The sequence below is a fragment of the Cervus elaphus genome, chromosome 10 (assembly GCF_910594005.1).
Source record: "Cervus elaphus chromosome 10, mCerEla1.1, whole genome shotgun sequence".
Taxonomy (NCBI): Eukaryota; Metazoa; Chordata; class Mammalia; order Artiodactyla; family Cervidae; genus Cervus; species Cervus elaphus.
Window position 1 is genome coordinate 14,867,276 of NC_057824.1, and position 18,215 is coordinate 14,885,490.

General features: G+C 54.2%; 1 pseudogene; it reads right to left on the reverse strand.

Annotated features, from left to right (window-relative positions):
* Positions 1 to 14,701: 14,701 nt before the first annotated feature.
* LOC122702158 lies at positions 14,702 to 18,143 on the reverse strand (annotated as a pseudogene).
* Between the last annotated feature and the right edge of the window lie 72 nt (positions 18,144 to 18,215).

Sequence of the window (18,215 nt, forward strand, 5' to 3'; positions counted from 1 at the left end):
TTTATCCATTCCCAAACAAAACCCAGCCAAATAGGCCTCCTATATGCTGATCCTAGAGCAACAGTTTTATTCTGTCCGAGGCTCGTTGACTTAGGGGCACAATGGAGGATGGTTAGCAGCTTCAGAATACATGGGTGGGGTCACGAAGCAGCAGTTATAGCCGTAAGACAACTGAGGGTCCAGGGTGGCCTCACGGGTGGAGCAAGGGCAAGGCCTCTTGCAGAGACCGAGGCTCTAGGGTTTGATGTTCAAGGCCTGACTGAGTGCAGCGGGACCAGACTTGGGCCTCTGAGGCCCTGCTCCTCCCTGGTGTGGAGGGCCCGGGAGGGCAGCCGGCAGCGAGCCACAAGCCAACTGGGCCCTCAGGAGTCAGGGGGCACTGACAAGCAGCACCACTGAGCCCTGCTGGCTGTGCCCCCTAGAGGCCGCAGCCTGGGGGACTGGGGCCCGGGACTGGAGTGGGGATGGGACTGTAGTGGGGATGGGACTGTGGCGGGAAGTAACAGACAACATGAGGTGTCCGCTGTGCAGAAGGAGGTGCCGTGATGCCCTGCAAGTGATGGGAGGAGCTCCCAGCAGAAGCAGCACCAGCCGCTGCTCCCTGGCCCTGTATCCCAGCCCTTGAGAGCCCCATTCAGGAGCTGTGGAGGGAATGCTGCCGTGGGGGCCTGGTCCACAGCCAGGCCTCTGACTTTTCATTCCAGTGCAAGCTATGTGCAGGCAGTCTGGTGAGGGCGTGGCGCTCAGCAAAGGACAGAGGAAGCCCTCCTTCCTCCGAGGACACTGGAGGGCAGGGTCCCTCTGTGGGGGCTCCTGGGGGCTCTAGTTCCTTTCCAGCCCTCCTCTGGGGACGCCCCTCCACTTCCTTCCTGGACAGCAATGCCCAACGCTGGTGAGACTTTTCTAATGCTGCACAAGTTTTTTTCTCCTTGCATAATTTTCCTCATTCTAAGCCCTCCATTCTTTTTTACCTGCTGGGTGGAAAGCCTGTCACTGATAATAACAGTCCTTGCAGAAGTTGTTGGCTCTGAGGTGCCCACAAAAGAATCTCTTTGTGCACATGGGTTTGACCCAGACTGGTGGCCCATCTGCCTAACCCAGCTCAGCCCCGCCAACTGGCCAGCCTCCAGGCTCCTGCTGCCCATCACCCATCTCCCACTGTCTGCTGCCCCTCGCTGCCCTCCCAACCTCCCTCCCTTGCTCACACCTGGGTGGTGAGTTAAAACAGTGGCCTGGTGCCCTTCTGGGTTGGTCCCTCCTCCTCAGGCTCCCTGGATAGCCGCTACCCTCACCTCTGACTCATCATGGGCCTCATGGGTGACCTCCAGGGTGGGGATTGCCTCGCCCTGTGTCCAATCTTCCCCAAGCCCAGCAGGATGCAGGCTTCGGGGCGTGCCTTCCACGGCTGTGTGGGTGGGCTATGATCATCCTCCACAACATTGCCTAGTCAATTCCTAGGCAGGTTGATAAGTCTAGGGGTCCCCAAGGAGAGAGGGGTCTGGAATTCTCAAGGAGGAAGAAACGACAAACTTTTTTCCCTCTACATTCTTTAGGATTATATAACAATAATGTATCCTGCTTAAGGACAGTCTCTGGAAAAAAACCTTCTGGCTAATCCTGTTACCTTAAGGTGTAAATTATGGGAGTAGGTCTAGTGAGGTCTTTACAACCTCCAGACATTCTTTTGATTCACTGTAGTAACTAATTTGAGAGTATATAATTCCATTGCTAACACTAGCAAAGGGGTACTCTTTCTGCCCCTTTCTGATGTCTATGTCAGAAGCTTTCTCTATCCCTTTTATACTTTAATAAACTCTATTGCACAAAAGCTCTGAGCGATCAAGCCTCATCTCTGGCCCCGGATTGAATTCTTCTCCTCCGGAGGCCAAGAATCCCGGCATCTTTGCATGGTTCAACAACAACCTTTCAACATCTGCCATGCAAAGACACACACATAAGACCCTCAGCGACCCTGTCCTTAGAAGCAGTCATTGAGGCAGCAGTGTCCATGCCTGCACAAGGATCTGTGACCTGTCTTGGGTTCACAACCTCCCACCCCATCCCTGCCCAGGAGGGCGAGCCACACTGAGCAGCTGCTTATGTAAGTCCTCTCCCTAGCCCTCTGCCCTCTGTTTATTCACTGTTCTGGGTTTGCTCCTGGAATCCAGGCAGTTCAGCTCCGAGGGCAGAAACCAGAGCTCCCCCCACACCTTGGACTTGGCAGGGCGGGGATCTCGCACTGGGGTTTAGCATCCTAGCATTATAGAACCTGCACCCCAAGGAGTCCAAATCTCTCCCACTCTCAGCATTGAGAGACCTTAGCTATAAAACCAGGAGACAGATAGACAACCTCAATAAATCTCCTTAGATTCTGTAGCTCTGCCTTGCCTGGAATTTGCTGTTTCTGACTCCTGTATTTTCCATTAGTTCCCACTGACTTTCTAAACAACTTAAAAAAATAGTTATTGATTTCTTTCCAATTATGAGCTTATCATTTAAAAAAAAAATTGGAAACTACAGCAAAGTGTAAAGAGGACACAATGTTGCAGAGCCCGCTCCCAGAGGCCACCCTCCCACCCCGCACTGCAGAGGCGCCCCTCGCTTCTTCGTGTCCAGACTCAGAGGCAGCTCAGGTTTCTACTCTGGACGGTGGCTGTGCTCAGGCTGCCAAGTCCCGCCCTCCAAGAGCAGTGTCCCCTGGATATTTCTGTGAATCGAGCGCTCTCTCTTCTGCTCTCGGACACTGAGGACTCCTGGAGCAGGCCAGGCGGGGCAGGCCCTGCTAGAAGCCGGCAGGCTTCTTGTCCAGGACTCTGCAGCCCCAGGGTTCGCTCAAGGGATGAAGTCCTATCCAAGACTAACTTTGCAGAGGAGAACGGGCAAGACCCTACATCCCAGATTGACCATGAGCCAAATCCAGATCCCTGGCAGCCATCTCTGAGCTCCAGTGGGGGAATTCAGGCAGAACAGCCATGACAGTAAACCGTGGCTGCCTCAGGAGACCCCATGACCTCACATCCCTTGATTCTTGATTCCCCAACTTGTCTTCCTGAGGTAGCACCTGACCTGTGATGACAGAGCCTTCCATCCTTCAACTGGCTTCCTGGTCTAGATACGTGAAAGAGTCAAGGGCCGGGCTAGAGGAGCATGGGAAAATATACCCCAGACTCGAGCAGTATGCAGGGGCTATTAGTGTCTCCTGCATCAAGGAAAACCTCACGGCACCTCTCAGGAGATCAGGTCCTCATATGGGAGGTGAGAGATGCCCGGTGCCGTTTCATCCCAGAGCCCTGACTGGCAGAGGGCTCTGCCAGTACTGACCCGCATTATTGTGGATGGCAGACAGAAGTTGCAGCCCAGTCATGCCGGGCTCCACTCCAGACCCTGGGAGTAGTGACAGGACCACTGGGTGGGCACCGTCTCTGCCCTGTAGCCCAGCAGTCCTTCCCCACACTGTGGCAGCCATGAGCAGCCTCTGCCCCAGTTGGCTGGCAGCAGGCTGGCATTTTGGAAGTGGCTTTGGTTGCTGACCCTGGCAGTCCTGAGGGTGGAGGGCAGCCCTGCACAATGCTACTCCCAAACTCAATTCAGGTCTCCCCAGAGTACATGCCTTCTCTTGCCTTCTGGAGGTCAAGTCAGGATGCGCTGCAGAGAAAGAAGGTGACTGTCCCAGGCTCCTCTCCCTCACTGCCATCAGCCACATTGTGCCTGCCATCCCCACCCATCCCCGGCTTCCAGGGATGAGGGCACACTGGAGGTGCCCCCTACCCCGGGCCCTCGTCCTGGACACTGGCGAACATTTCGCAGAGCCTGTCGCCTCCCAGCTGAGACACTCGCCCACCCCCTTCCCCCATCCTTACCACGCAGCCCCTGTACCAAGTCCCCCTGCCCCTCACCCACTCTCCCCATACTAGTAACTGCCATGGCGCAGACAATGGGGCTGAGTTGGTTAGTACAATTCCTGGGCACCTCCGGCCGTCTCACAGGGAGCTAGGACAATGCAGCTTTGATACACAGGGCAGATTCTCAGCAGGCCCTTGGGTGGGGGGGGGGGCCTCACACCCCCATTCTCCTCTCCCGCACCCCCACCACACAGCTAACCCTTCCTGCTCCTTTGCACACTTGCAACTTTCTGCATCACTTTTGCTGGTGTTTGCCTCTATGGCTGGCTGTGCCTGCCCCTCCCTGGCACAGACCACTCAGCCCCTCTCCCCACCCCCAGACCTGCCTCCCAGTCTGCCTGGCATCAGAGAGAGGGCTCGACCTCCTGGAAAGTGACTGACCTGTCCTGGGGAGGAGGGGTCCACAGGTCTCTGAGCCGCCACCATCCCAGGGTGAACACTTGGAGTGGAGTGCGTGCGTCGCCTCCACTCATTCACACCTCTGCCAGCTCCGGGCGACACTGATGCATCCCCTGCCTCTTCCACTGCCTGCTGGGCGGCGTCAATTACTCTCACCTCATCTCCCCCTGAAGCTCTGCCTGCCCCTCCCCTGGCAATCCTGCTCTGGCCTTACCTACCTCACCCAGCACGGATGCACCACAGCTGGAGTGAGGCATGGGGCTTGTGTTTCTCTGTGTTCACACACACACACACACTCAGAAATGCAGGGTGAGGCAGAGTGGGCACAGAAGAAAGAGAGAGGGCGGCTCATTGCCATTCTAGAGTGAGGCGTGGGGCTTGTTGTGTTTCTCCATGTTCCCACACACACAGACTCACAACAGGATGGTGAGGCAGAGCGGGCGCAGCAGAGAGAGAGAGGGCGGCTCATTCCCATTCTAGAGGGAGGCGTGGGGCTTGTTGTGTTTCTCCCTTGTTCCCACACACACACACACACACTCACAACCAAAGGGTGAGGCAGAGCGGGCGCAGCAGAGAGAGAGGGGGCGGCTCATTCCCACTGTAAAGTGCGGTCTGGGGCCCAGATGATTCTGGGAGCACAGGCCTGGCACTGGGTGGGCTCCTGATAACAAGGTTGGGTACCACTGGGCAGTAGAGATGGTGAAGGGTCAGGGAGAAGGGGATGCAGCCACAGGACCACCAGCGCCTCTCAGACTTCACAGAGAGCTGTAGGCTGAAGGGTGATGGGCCCTGGAGCAATCCCCCCAGAACTTGGGGATCCCCAGCCAGCCAAGATGGTTAAAGAATGTGACTGACTGTGCAAAAGAGTTGTGGCCTGGTGAACTGCGCTGTCACTTGTCTGAAGACAGATGGCATTAGCCAAGAGGGCAGCTGCAGAGACGGACCTCTGAGGATGAGCACTGCGTCAGCTGAACCTGAGGGCCCTCTGAGAGAGTGTGCTGAGTGGTCTGCGTAGACTGTCACTCAGACCCTCAATCCCTCTTCTCCGAGGCAACACTCACTGGTCAGTCTCCAGGGGGTGCTGAGACTCCACAAACCAGTGACCAGGAAGGTGGGCACAAGTGTTCTGGTGCTGGGAAGACACAGCTTCCAGTTTTGGGAAACTGATGGGTGAGCAAAGTGTCTGGTCAAGCATGAATTCTGATGTAAAGGACAGCTTCCCTGTGTGCTGACCCCAATGGGAACATGGCAGGATGATACTATTTTAATCTTTTTTGTTATTATTATTTTAAAAATCTTTACTGGGCCGCGTTGGGTCTAAGTTGCAGCGCACAGGCTCAGTAGCTGTGATGCCACAGCTCAGCTGCCCCGCGGCCTGTGGGGTCTCAGTTCTCTGACCAGCGGCATTGAACCCGTGTCCCCTGCACTGCAAGGCAGACTCCTAGCCACTGGACGACCAGGGAAGTCCCAACATCATTATGGCAAGTCTTCAGAGTCAGACAGGCCTGGGTTCCAACCCCAGCCCTGGTGGATCTCCCTCCATGTATCTCCTTAGGCAAGTTACTTTACTTGTCTGGCCTTAGTTTCCTTATCTCTAAAATGGGGATCATATCTACCCATCTTTGAAGCTAGTAAGCATTATAAATAATAGTAATAGATAATATATATTAAGTGCTTACTGTGAGCCAGATGCTGTCCTAAACACTTCATATTAATATATATTAACTCATTTAATCCTCCCAACAGCCCCTCGAGGTGGGTATGCTACTATGCCCATTTTGGGAAAGAAGATGGGGAGTGATCTTGGCTCAAGCAAGTCTCCCAAGAGAATGGCCTCAGACCCTAGCTACTGAGCTGATTCCAGGCCAGCCTCATGCAGCCGGGTTCCCAGACACGCTCTGCGGACTTCCACTGACTTCCTGCGAGTCCAGACTTAGGGCCAAGCTCCTGGCTGGGCCACTGGCTCCAGGAAGGCCCAGTCACCCATGATGCCCTAATGTTCACTTCCACTCAGGGTGGGCTCTGGACTTTGGCTGCCCTGGCCTGGGCCGGGTGCCCAGAACAGGCAGCCCTAGCTGGACAGCTTTCTCTGGCTCTGGCCATGGGGACAGCAGGCGGCAGCAGCCCTGCTGGGTCCTGGCCATAATGGGGCCTCATTAGTGGGATCCAGCTGCTCTAGCCCCACTCAGGGAGGCCGGCTCCCCCCAAGAACATCCAGATGATGCTGGGGTTCCCACCGCCCCACTTCTTCCAGATCTGCTGGCACTTCATCTCACCGACTATCATCTTTGTAAGTTCCTTGCTGGTCCCACCCCTGCTGCCCCCGTGGCAAGCATCCTTCTCTTGGGAACCAGCCAAGGAAGAGCACAAGCCCAACCATTAGGCCAGAGCTCCCCCTGGGGGCTCCGCACCTACAGCCTTGGTCACCAGAAGTCTGAGCGAAGCTGTATAGAGCCAGACAGGTGTGGAGACTCAGAACCACCCAAGCCCTGACCTTGGGTTAGGAAGGGGGCCCAGGGCCCTCTATTTGATGGAAGACAGTGCCCAGCTTCAGAAGGGGAAAATAGGCTGGCAGCAGCTAAGAGCCGGCCCTCCCTCCGTGGCATTTCCACCTGGCATCCCCCCAGAGGAGCCCCACGGGAATCATGACTGACCTTGGCATTGGTCTCTGACAGCCTCACTGAGCTCGTGTCTCTAGTCCCTTATAGCTGAGGTGCTTGGAGTGCTCAGGATATGTGGTGTGAATGCATGTTCCAGAAGCAGGCTGTGCAAGTCAGGTGTCAGCTCAGGATCTGGAACAGGCTGGCTTGGGAGGGGGAGTTCTGGATTTCCACCAGTATTCAACACTTGGAAGACAGACCCCCCAGCAGGGAGTGGAAGTGGTGGAGGGAAAGCCCACCATGACCAGGAACAATATACTAAGTCTCGCAATACAACTCTCCATGGTTTCATTATCATCCCCACTTTACAGATGAGGAAACCGAGGCCCTGAGATGTTAAGTAATTGACTCAAGGTTATATGGCTTCTAAGAGTCAGAGCCTTCATGCGAAGCAGGTGGTCTGATCTGGAGCGTGTGTGCTGGGCCCATCTGCACTAGACACAAGTTTAGGAGGAGGAGTGGTCTGTGAACCACAAACCCTCTGATTGTGTCCCTTTATGATCAGGGTGAGAAGTTGGGGGCGGGGGTGGGGGGGCGGGGGGAGGGATTTGCTAGCATAGTGGTCGCTCCACAGAGAAGAGGCAGGGTGGTCTCTGAGTGACAGAGGGCTCGGCCCGATGGTCAGGGCAGTGTCTGGAGTCGTGCCCCGCATCATGCCAGTTCCTCTGTGCCACAGAGAGATCGGCACTGGATTTCCACATTGGCTCATGTTTCTGGGGAAAAAAAGGCCCCTGAGGGCTGAGACCTCCATCACATGGGGTGTGGGATCTTCCCGAGCCTGGCACAGGCACCAGCTCTGGCCACTGGCCCAGCTTTGAAACAGGAGGAGCGGAAGTGTCCTGTAAGCGGCGGGAGGTGGGGGAGGGCAGTCGCCACCGCCAAGCACTGTGCCCTCGGAGGTTGTGGCTTTGGCCAAGGACCTGCCCTGGGGGAGCTCATCCTCCAGGGCTCCCAGGAAGCTGCCGCCCTGTGGGAAGACCCAGGGCACCACCCAGTCAGGGCAGGAGGCAGGAGGCAGCCTGGGTCCACTGTCTCCAGGAAACTGAGGCAAAGCCCACAGCATCCTGTCTGTGCTCAGAAAAGCAGGCTGGAATCACCTTTGGGTGAGGATGCCAGGCTCTGTGGGCCGCGTGCTTCTGGGCTATTAGTTTTCTTTTGGAGGTTTTACTTCATAGTGGTGAAAAGATATTATTATTATTATTATTATTTTAACAAACTCCATACTTCTATCAGCTCAAATAAAGAATTTGTCCACATGTTAGATCAGGCTCTAGTTGCATTCAGGAAACTTGTTATAAGCTCCTCTAAGTGCAGCGTCCCCCGGATGCGGGTCTTGACTTCTAGAATTTAGTCACTAAAAAGGCTGGAGGGGCCTGAGCTCCAGGACTTGGCTGAAGGCTTGGGAGGTGTATGCTGAGGCCTCCTGGCAAGCAGCACGTATTGTCCCAGGCCCTCCAAGTGGCTCATGAACCAATGGCCCATCTTCCTGCTTCCAGTAGTATTTTTGTTGCTGCAGCCCTAAGCTTTATCTCTGGTGTCCCTCGGCTCTTTCCAAGGTGGTTTCTGAGAGCACCCCCGGCCTGACACGGTTTCTAGGCTTTGGAAGCTCCCACGGCTGACCATTGCCATCTCTGAAGCTGTAGGCTGGCAGGACTTTTCCCTTTCCTTTCCCCCATTGCTCCCACCTCCCTGCATAAGTGAGTTCAGATCAGCACATGAGATTGTGCCAGGTGCTGTGCTGGGCACTGGAGACCTAGAGCTGATGCAATCCCAGGAGCTCCCAGGTCTGAAGGGAACATTCAAAAACTGCTTCAGTTCAGTTCAGTCACTCAGTCATGTCCGACTCTTTGTGAACCCATGAACTGCAGCACACCAGGCCTCCCTGTCCATCACTAACTCCTGGAGTTTACCCAAACTCATGTCCATCCAGTCGGTGATGCCATCCAACCATCTCATCCTCTGTCGTCCCCTTCTTCTCCTGCCCTCAATCTTTCCCAGGATCAGGGTCTTTTCAAATGAGTCAGCTCTTTGCATCAGGTGGCGAAAGTATTGGAGTTTCAGCTTCAGTATCAGTCCTTCCAATGAACACCCAGGACTGATCTCCTTTAGGATGGACTGGTTGGATTTCCTTACAGCCCAAGGGACTCTCAAGAGTCTTCTCCAACAGCACAGTTCAAAAGCACCAATTTTTCAGCGCTCAGCTTTCTTTACAGTCCAACTCTCACATCCATACATGACCACTGGAAAAACCATAGCCTTGACCAGATGGACCTTTGTTGGCAAAGTAATGTCTCTGCTTTTTAATATGCTATCTAGGTTGGTCATACCTTTCCTTCCAACGAGTAAGCGTCTTTTAATTTCATGGCTGCAATCACCATCTGCAGTGATTTTGGAGCCCAAAAAAAAAAAGTCTGACACTGCTTCCACTGTTTCCCCATCTATTTGCCATGAAGTGATGGGACCAGATGCCATGATCTTAGTTTTCTGATGTTGAGCTTTAAGCCAACTTTTTCCCTGTCCTCTTTCAATTTCACCAAGAGGCTTTTTAGTTCCTCTTCACTTTCTGCCATAAGGGTGGTGTCATCTACATATCTGAGGTTATTGATGTTTCTCCTGGCAATCTTAATTCCAGCTTGTGCTTCTTCCAGCCCAGCGTTTCTCATGATGTACTCTGCATATTAGTTAAATAAGCTGGGTGACAATATACAGCCTTGACGTACTCCTTTTCCTATTTGGAACCAGTCTGTTGGACCATGTCCAGTTCTAACTGTTGCTTCCTGACCTGCACACAGGTTTCTCAAGAGGTGGGTCAGGTGGTCTGGTATTCCCGTCTCTTTCAGAATTTTCCACAGTTTATTGTGATCCATATAGTCAAAGGCTTTGGCAAAGTCAATAAAGCAGAAATAGATGTTTCTCTGGAATTCTCTTGTTTTTTCGATGATCCAGTGGATGTTGGCAATTGGATCTCTGGTTCCTCTGCCTTTTCTAAATCCAGCTTGAACATCCGGAATTTCACAGTTCACGTATTGCTGAAGCCTGGCTTGGAGAATTTTGAGCGTTACTTTACTAGCATGTGAGATGAGTGCAATTGTGCGGTAGTTTGAGCATTCTTTGGGATTGCCTTTCTTTGGGATTGGAATGAAAACTGACCTTTTCCAGTCCTGTGGCCACTGCTGAGTTTTCCAAATGTGCTAGCATATTGAGTTCAGCACTTTCACAGCATCATCTTTCAGGATTTGAAATAGCTCAACTGGAATTCCATCATCTCCACTAGCTTTATTCATAGTGATGCTTTCTAAGGCCCACCTGACTTCACATTCCAGGATGTCTGGCTCTAGGTGAGTGATCACACCATCTGGGTCGTGAAGATCTTTTTTGTACAGTCCATCTGTGTATTCTTGCCAAGTCTTCTTAATATCTTCTGCTTCTGTTAGGTCCATACCATTTCTGTCCTTTATCGAACCCATCTTTGCATGAAATGTTCCCTTGGTATCTCTAATTTTCTTGAAGAGATCTCTAGTCTTTCCCATTCTGTTGTTTTCCTCTATTTCTTTGCATTGATCACTGAGGAAGTCTTTCTTATCTCTCCTGGCTATTCTTTGGAACTCTGCATTCAAATGGGAATATCTTTCCTTTTCTCCTTTGCTTTTCACTTCTCTTCTTTTCACAGCTGTTTGTAAGGCCTCCTCAGACAACCATTTTGCCTTTTTGCATTTCTTTTCCATGGGGGTGGTCTTGATCCCTGTCTCCTGTACAGTGTCATGAACCTCCATCCATAGTTCATCAGGCACTCTGTCTATCAGATCTAGTCCCTTAAGTCTATTTCTCACTTCCACTGTATAGTCATAAGGGATTTGATTTAGGTCATACCTGAGTGGTCTAGTGGTTTTGTCTACTTTCTTCAATTTAAGTCTGAATTTGGCAATAAGGAGTTCATGATCTAAGCCACAGTCAGATCCTGGCCTTATTTTTGCTGACTGTATAGAGCTTCTCCATCTCTGGCTGCAAAGAAAATAACCAATCTGATTTCAATGTTGACCATCTGGTGATGCCCATGTGTAGAGTTTTCTCTTGTGTTCTCGGAAGAGGGTGTTTGCTCTGACCAGTGCGTTCTCTTGGCAAAACTCTTATTAGCCTTTGCCCTGCTTCATTCAGTACTCCAAGGCCAAATTTGCCTGTTACTCCAGGTGTTTCTTGACTTTCTACTTTTGCATTACAGTCCCCTATAATGAAAAGGACATCTTTTTCGGGTGTTCTAAAAGGTCTTGTAGGTCTTCATAGAACCATTTAACTTCAGCTTCTTCAGCGTGACTGGTTGGGGCATAGGCTTGGATTACCGTGATATTGAATGGTTTGCTTGGAAACATGTCAGGATGCATTTAACAGGAGGATTCCTGTGTGCTGTTTTGGATCTGTCAGGAAACCTTTGGCCCTTATTAATTCCTGAATATTCAGGAATTAAGAGGAGAGGCACGCCTTTCCCTGGGCTGAGGAATCCAGACATTTCCTTTGTTAGTTTCTCATTATGGTGGTAAGTACCCTTTTCTCTTTTTAATAGGGATCGCCTTGTGTTTTGTAAGTTTGGAATTTTAATCTTTATCTTTGCTGAGAATAACTTGTAAGACAGTATATATGTGCACACCATGTTGATTAAAACACCTTTACTCCATCAGAGCTTTGGTCCCCGTTTCTTTCCTTGTTTCTTTCTTTCCTTCTCTCTCTCTTTCAGGCTAATTCCTTGGAGCACAGAGCCCCGCTGAGCTCACTTTCTTGCCCGGGCTTCTAAAACCCTCTCGAGAAGGTGCACTGTGCCTCCACCCACACGAGAGGGCGCCTGGTGCCTACGTGCAGCGCCGCGAGCTCTAAGAACAGAGCTTTATCGGCTCTCCGTGTAAACCAGGGGCTATCAGCCTCTTTCTCTCTCTTACTTTCTTATCGTCGACTCTGGACCACCAGGTTCTGGTCCATTAAAGGACCGACAGAAGCGAACAGAGATCATTCTGTCATTTTTGAGACTGCACCCAAGTACTGCATTTTGGACTCTTTTGCTGACCACGATGGCTACTCCATTTCTTCTAAGGGATTCCTGCCCACAGTAGTAGATATAATGGTCATCTGAGTTAAATTCACCCATTCCAGTCCATTTGATGTCGCTGATTCCTAGAATGTCGACATTCACTCTTGCCATATCCTGTTTGACCACTTCCAATTTGCCTTGATTCATGGACCTAACATTCCAGATTCCTATGCGATATTGCTCTTTACAGCATCGGACCTTGCTTCTATCACCAGTCACATCCACAAGTGGGTATTGTTTTTGCTTTGGCTCCATCCCTTCATTCTTTCCAGAGTTATTTCTCCACTGATCTCCAGTAGCATAATGGGCACCTACTGACCTGGGGAGTTCCTCTTTCAGTATCCTATCATTTGGCCTTTTCATACTGTTCATGGGGTTCTCAAGGCAAGAATACTGAAGTGGTTTGCCATTCCCTTCTCCAGTGGACCACATTCTGTCAGACCTGTCCACCATGGCCTGTCTGTCTTGGGTGGCCCCACACAGCATGGCTTAGTTTCATTGAGTTATTCAAGACTGTGGTCCATGCGATCAGATTGGCTAGTTTTCTGTGATTATGGTTTCAGTGTGCCTGCCCTTTGATGCCCTCTCACAACACCTACCGTCTTACTTGGGTTTCTCTTACCTTGGACGAAGAGTATCTCCTCACGGCTGCCCCTCCTGACCTTGAACGTGGAGTAGCTCCTCTTGGCTGCTCCTGCGCCATCGCAGCCTGGCGCTCTCGGTCGCCGCCCCTGACCGTGGGTGAGGGGTAGCTCCTCAAGGCCATGTTTCTGCACGGCCCGTCGCAGCCGGCGCACTTCTGCGCGGCTTGTTGCTGCCAGCGTGCTTCTGCAATGTCACCCCTACCCTCCCTGAAATGCCTCTTTCTAGTCTGGGAAACTGGAGAGGGAGGGGAGCAGCGCTGATAGGAGGCCTAGGGCCTGGGTGGGGCTGGGCAGGACTCACGCCCACTCCCAACCCCTACTCTTTGCAGTTTATTCTCTTCTTCCTGGTGATCGAGTACCAGCCGATCACCTACCAACAACAAAAATATCCAAGGTGGGCTGAGGCCATTGGCTTCCTCATGGCTCTGTCCTCTGCGGTGGGCATTCCACTCTATGCCCTGTTCCACTTCTGGAGGACAGATGGGGACACCCTCCTCCAGATGAGTGGTGGGGGCAGGGGCACCCAGGTGAATCAGAAGGGGGTGGATGGATGGACGGCACTCCAGGGCTCCCTTCTGATGCACTCTGCCCGCCCATCCCTCCCCCATGCCTATCTCTCCTGCAGCATTTGAAGAACTCAACAAAGCTGAGTGGAGACTGGGGTCCCGCCATCCTGGAGCACCGAACAGAGCACTACACCCACACTATTCCAGACTCCCCTGAAGATGGGCTTGAGTTCCAGCTGCTGTCCCTGGACAATGCCCAGATTACTGGGCAGTGACGACTCCAGCCGTCTCCCAGGTGCCAGCACAGCTGCCGGGGGAGTGCCCCACCCCCACCCTGTGCTCCCAACACAGAGACTGGGGAGACAGCGGGTAGGTGTCACCGCCTGCCCCCACCATGCCCTGGCCAGGGGTGGCACCTGTCACCTTGGCCACCACTGCTAGCATGGTCATTTGTGTTCGTGTCCCTAGTGTTTACAGGTCCGTTAGATGCCAAGATGGCAGCTGGGGGTGCAGGTGATGTGGGGGTTGCTGGGGGGCCCCAGGTCAGGCCCCCAGATGCCTGCTGGGCCCCACGTGGCCTCTGACGCCCCCACACTCTGCCCTGAGCTGAGGTTCTGGGTGGGCCCCCACCTGTCCCTGTCTCTGAGCCTTCAGCCCCCTGACCAGGGTTCCCGCCCTCGGGGTGGACCCAGCCTCCGCCCAGGCTAATTCAGATCTCCCCACCTGGAGGCAGGGTGAGGGGCTGGGGGGGCTGTGCAGTGTTACGGGTCAGGCTGTGCGACCCGGCCCTTTTGTCTGATTATTTTTGTAAAAATTGTATTATCTGTAGTTGCTATCCCCTCACCCTCGGCTTCAGGCCCAATCTGTCTTCCAGGCCCGCCTGCACATCCCTCGGCAGCTCTGAGGTCTCTGCTCCTCCTTCCAGCACTGGCTGTCAGGGCCAGCCCAGCAGAGGCCCATAACCCAACAGCCCGCCCAAAGAACTCGCTTCTGGGGTGGGGGTGGGGGGGGGCGGGTAGGGAAGGGGTGATGCTCAGCAGGAGGTTTGAGCCCAGAGCCCAAGGGAAGCGGACCCTACATGACACCCCCCTTGCCCTACCACTGCCAGGCTAAAGCCCAGTCTTCCTGAACTGGGCTACCCTTGTTCAGGTGCCACATTGCCCTAGTCCGTGTGCCCCAACCACTCTCTGGAGCCAAAATTCCTTTCCCCAAGCCCTGCAGTGTCTGTGTGTCTGTCCTCTGCACCCCTCCATGCAGTGACAGCCCCGGAAGAGCTGCCTCTAATCCTCTGTAGCAATAACGGTGCGCCTCCCACCCCCAACCATCTGCGAACCACTAGGTTTTTAAAGTCCATAGATTTTAATGAAATTTCTATTCCTGCCTCTGAGCTGCTGCTGTGCTTTGTCTGGGTCCTCCAGCGGGACATGAGTCAGGACTGGGACAAGACCTCCTCCTGCCAGGCCTTTGGGGGGATGCCTGGGAGGAGAAAGGCCAGAGGCTGTGACAGTCAGGACCGGACACTGAGGACCTGCTGAGAAGGTAGGGTGAGGGCCAGACAGACAGACAGACAGCAGTGGACTCCTGGGGAGGGCTCATCCTAGACTAGATCAGAAGTGGGCTGGACCCTGGCAGCTGAAAGAGAGCAGGAGCAGACAGGACGAGTTCCAGCCGAAGCTGAAGCCTCCTTACTGAGGAGCCCTTTAGGTTGGGGCCTGGGGCGCTGCACTGGACATCAGAGTAGAAGCTGGCCTTTTCCTGGGGCGGGACTGAATCTTCTGTCCCCAGCGGCAGGTGGCGGCCAGGCCACGAGGTTTGGGGCAGCGCTCCAGAGGGGAGCGGGCAGGCAGCACTGGAGAAGCCTGGCCCAAACTCCAGCAGCCCCTTGGAGGCAAGGCAGGAGTCCAGTGCCCTGGCTGGAGGACCCCAAGGGCTGTGGCCTGAATGGGAGGGAGTAGCTGTGAGGGGGCCGTGGCCTGCCCCTCAGCCAGCCCCATCCAGCTGTCTGTCTGTTCTGGGTTACCTGTGGCTGGGGGAGACACAGGAAGGCCTCAGAGGTGCCTGCAGCTCCTGTTGCCTGGCTGCCTTCTGTTCCTTTAGCTCTGGAGGAGAGGTTCTGCCTGAGACACAGTGCCCAGTCTTCCAGGGTATGTTACAAGAGCAAGGTGGGATGGGTGTGGGTTGGGGGGGAGTGGGGGGAGTGGAGCGCTGGGTGCTCTGGGACCTGCTAGGGTCCTCACCTGCCAGGGGGGGCTCTAGGCTTGCCTCAGAGGGCCGGGGGGCACCTGAATACTCATCTTCCAGGCAGCGCTGCAGGGAGAGCTGGCTCAGTGCCTGGCTTTACAGCAGGGTGCCCAGGCCAGGATCCCCATGGTGGGGCGCAGGAACCAGCCCGTGCAGTCTCTTCCTCCCAATCATCTGGGGGCACTCCTGAGAGGAACACCAGCCTCTCACTGAAAAGCTGAGCTTGGCAAGAGGGTAGCAGGCCTGAACCCAGACTTGGGGAGGAGAAGGAGGCAAAAGACCTAGGCAGACCCAGCAGTTGATCTAAAAGTGCTGACCTCGGACTTAGGGACTCAACTGGAATATGGGTTCACGTACTTAAGGATCACACACATAAGAAGTGTGCACACAGGAAAAATGGACCCAGGGTTCACACAACCTCTGCAGGTGTGTGGATCTCACGCCCTGGGTGAGAGACGGGGTTGTTTACACTCAGCAGAAGGGCTGGGGGCAGGGCGGCCAAGGACTGCAGCTCACCTGCAGGATGGGAATCTCCCTCTCCAGAGCATGGCACTCTTCCTCCAGGAGGGCCCTGGGACATGGACAGTGCAGCACTTGAAGCAGCACTCCAGGCCCAGGTCTCAGCAGAGCCCTCCACGTGGTCTCAACCTCTGGCCTCCCCAGGAGACTCCTCTAGACCCTCCTATCTCAGTCCACCTCTCCCTCTGCTGCCCTCATGCTGTTCCAGCACAGCCTTGCAGCCCTGCCAGCCTCTTCCTGGGCAGGGTGTGTCCTCTCTCCTTGCCCACCTCCCAGTGCCCACCCTCAGAAGCAGCAGTCTCTCTTCTACATGATAGAACTAGACTTGTGGGTCCTCCTGCCTCCATTCTCTCCCGCATGACAGCCCTGTCCCTGCTTTAAAAACTCTTCTGTGTGTCATCTCTTCCCCACCTCCCAGGATAAAAGTCCTCAGGCCAAGGCCTGTGTAGGCATCTGTACTTGACTGATTCCTGGCAGCAACCTCAACAGCATCTTGCCCTTTCCACCTCTCAGCCCCACTCTCCTGGGTCTCCCAGCCAGGTGTGTTCCCTCCCTTCTCCTCCCAGGAGTCCCAGTACATCAGGGTCCATCCGCAGTCCCACCCTCCCAGCCCCCACCCCCACTGCACACACTTGGGGGCCTCACCGCAGGTGTCCAGCAGCCTGGTCAATGTGGGACACGTTCAGCTGGTCCTTGATGATGCTGAGGTCCTGGTGACAGCTGCTGGCAGATGAAGTCAACCTCACTCTCTCATGCTGCTTCACCCCAGGCCTTCAGAACACAAACACCATTTCTCCTAGAAAATTTTGTGCTTTCTCACAAAGGCAACACAAGATGGTAGTAAAAGGAGGAGATCAGGAGCCTGGGGTTGCACATGGGTTCTGCCACCCTTCACTGTGTGTGAGTCTGGGAAAGCCAATCATCCTTTCTGAGCTTTAGTATCATCTGCAAAATGGGGCCATCACCCCCTTCATAAGGATGTGTGAGAAATAAGATGCTACCATTCACGGATGAACACGCTGCTGCTCACTTATCTCATTCAGTCCCTAGCCCTCTCTAACCCAGTCCTCACAGCCTGGCTATCCCAGCCTGAGGGACAACCGGCCACTGGGTGAAGTCTTTCCTTCCACTCCTATCTGTGTGTCCTTCTCCCTCTCCCTGCAAAGCACTTCTCTTTGTATCTGTCTGGAAGTCTGTTCCTTGTACTCTAAAATCCAGCTCGAACCAAGCTCCCAGGATTGGCACGTGTTTCCTGGGCCTCTGCAGCCCTTATGGGCTGACCTCTACCACAGGTGGCTGTAGAAGTGTCAGTTCCAGACCAGGAACTCCTCCATTCCCACAGGTGGGACCTACCAGCTGGTTTGGGTTCTTTGCCCAGCAAGGACAGATCCCTCCTCTCCTCCTACTACACCTGGGTTCACCAGCTCTCATCTGGAACATCTCCTGTTCTGGCAAATCAGGCCTGGGCTCCTCCAAGGCAAAGTGCAGGACCCTGGGGCTATACTGGACCCAAGTGTGGATCTGGTCCCTGCAGAAGATGCATAAAGGCAATTCAGGGGCTCTTTCCAGGGAACGACAGGAAAGATGACCCTGGACCCTTGTCAGTTTCCAGGCTAGCCCATCTGAGTTCTGGAGACAGGGCCCAGACCCAGGTCTAGGCTCCAACCTGCCCTCACAGATGGCCTCCCGGCAGAGACCTTGGAGCAGCTGCCGCAGTTCCTGGCGCACAAGATCTCTTACGAGGGGCGGTTGTACCAGAAGGGAGGAGAGGTCAGAGGTGGGGCGCGATCCAGAGGCTTGGATAGATCGAGCCTCTTGGAGCAATGATCGTAACATCACTACCTGCAAGGAGAGCTGGGGCACCTCGGCGACTGCGGAGGGAAGTGAACGGAGGCAGGGGAGCTGCGGGAATGACAGGCAGGGCAGTTAAATTGGAGAGGGTTGGGCGGACAATGAGATCCGACAAGAGCTCGAGAGTTACTGGGCAGGGCTAGGGACCCGTAGAAGGTGAGAAAATCATCCGAGTCGTGAGACAGGTCTGCCGTGGGGCCCACCTTCCTACGCCCCACCTCTGCCCATAGCTTCAGGCTCAGATCCACTGTCGTCTCCCCTAGAATCCTCTTCACTTCGGGCTGCTCCGGGAGCGGAACGTGCTCTTCCACTAGTTCCCACAGCGACTGGGAGTCCCTAAGCATGGCCCGCCCGCGCCGCTGCCCCCCCCTAGACGCGCGGCCGCACACTTGGACCTGCGGGACCACAGCTCGGAC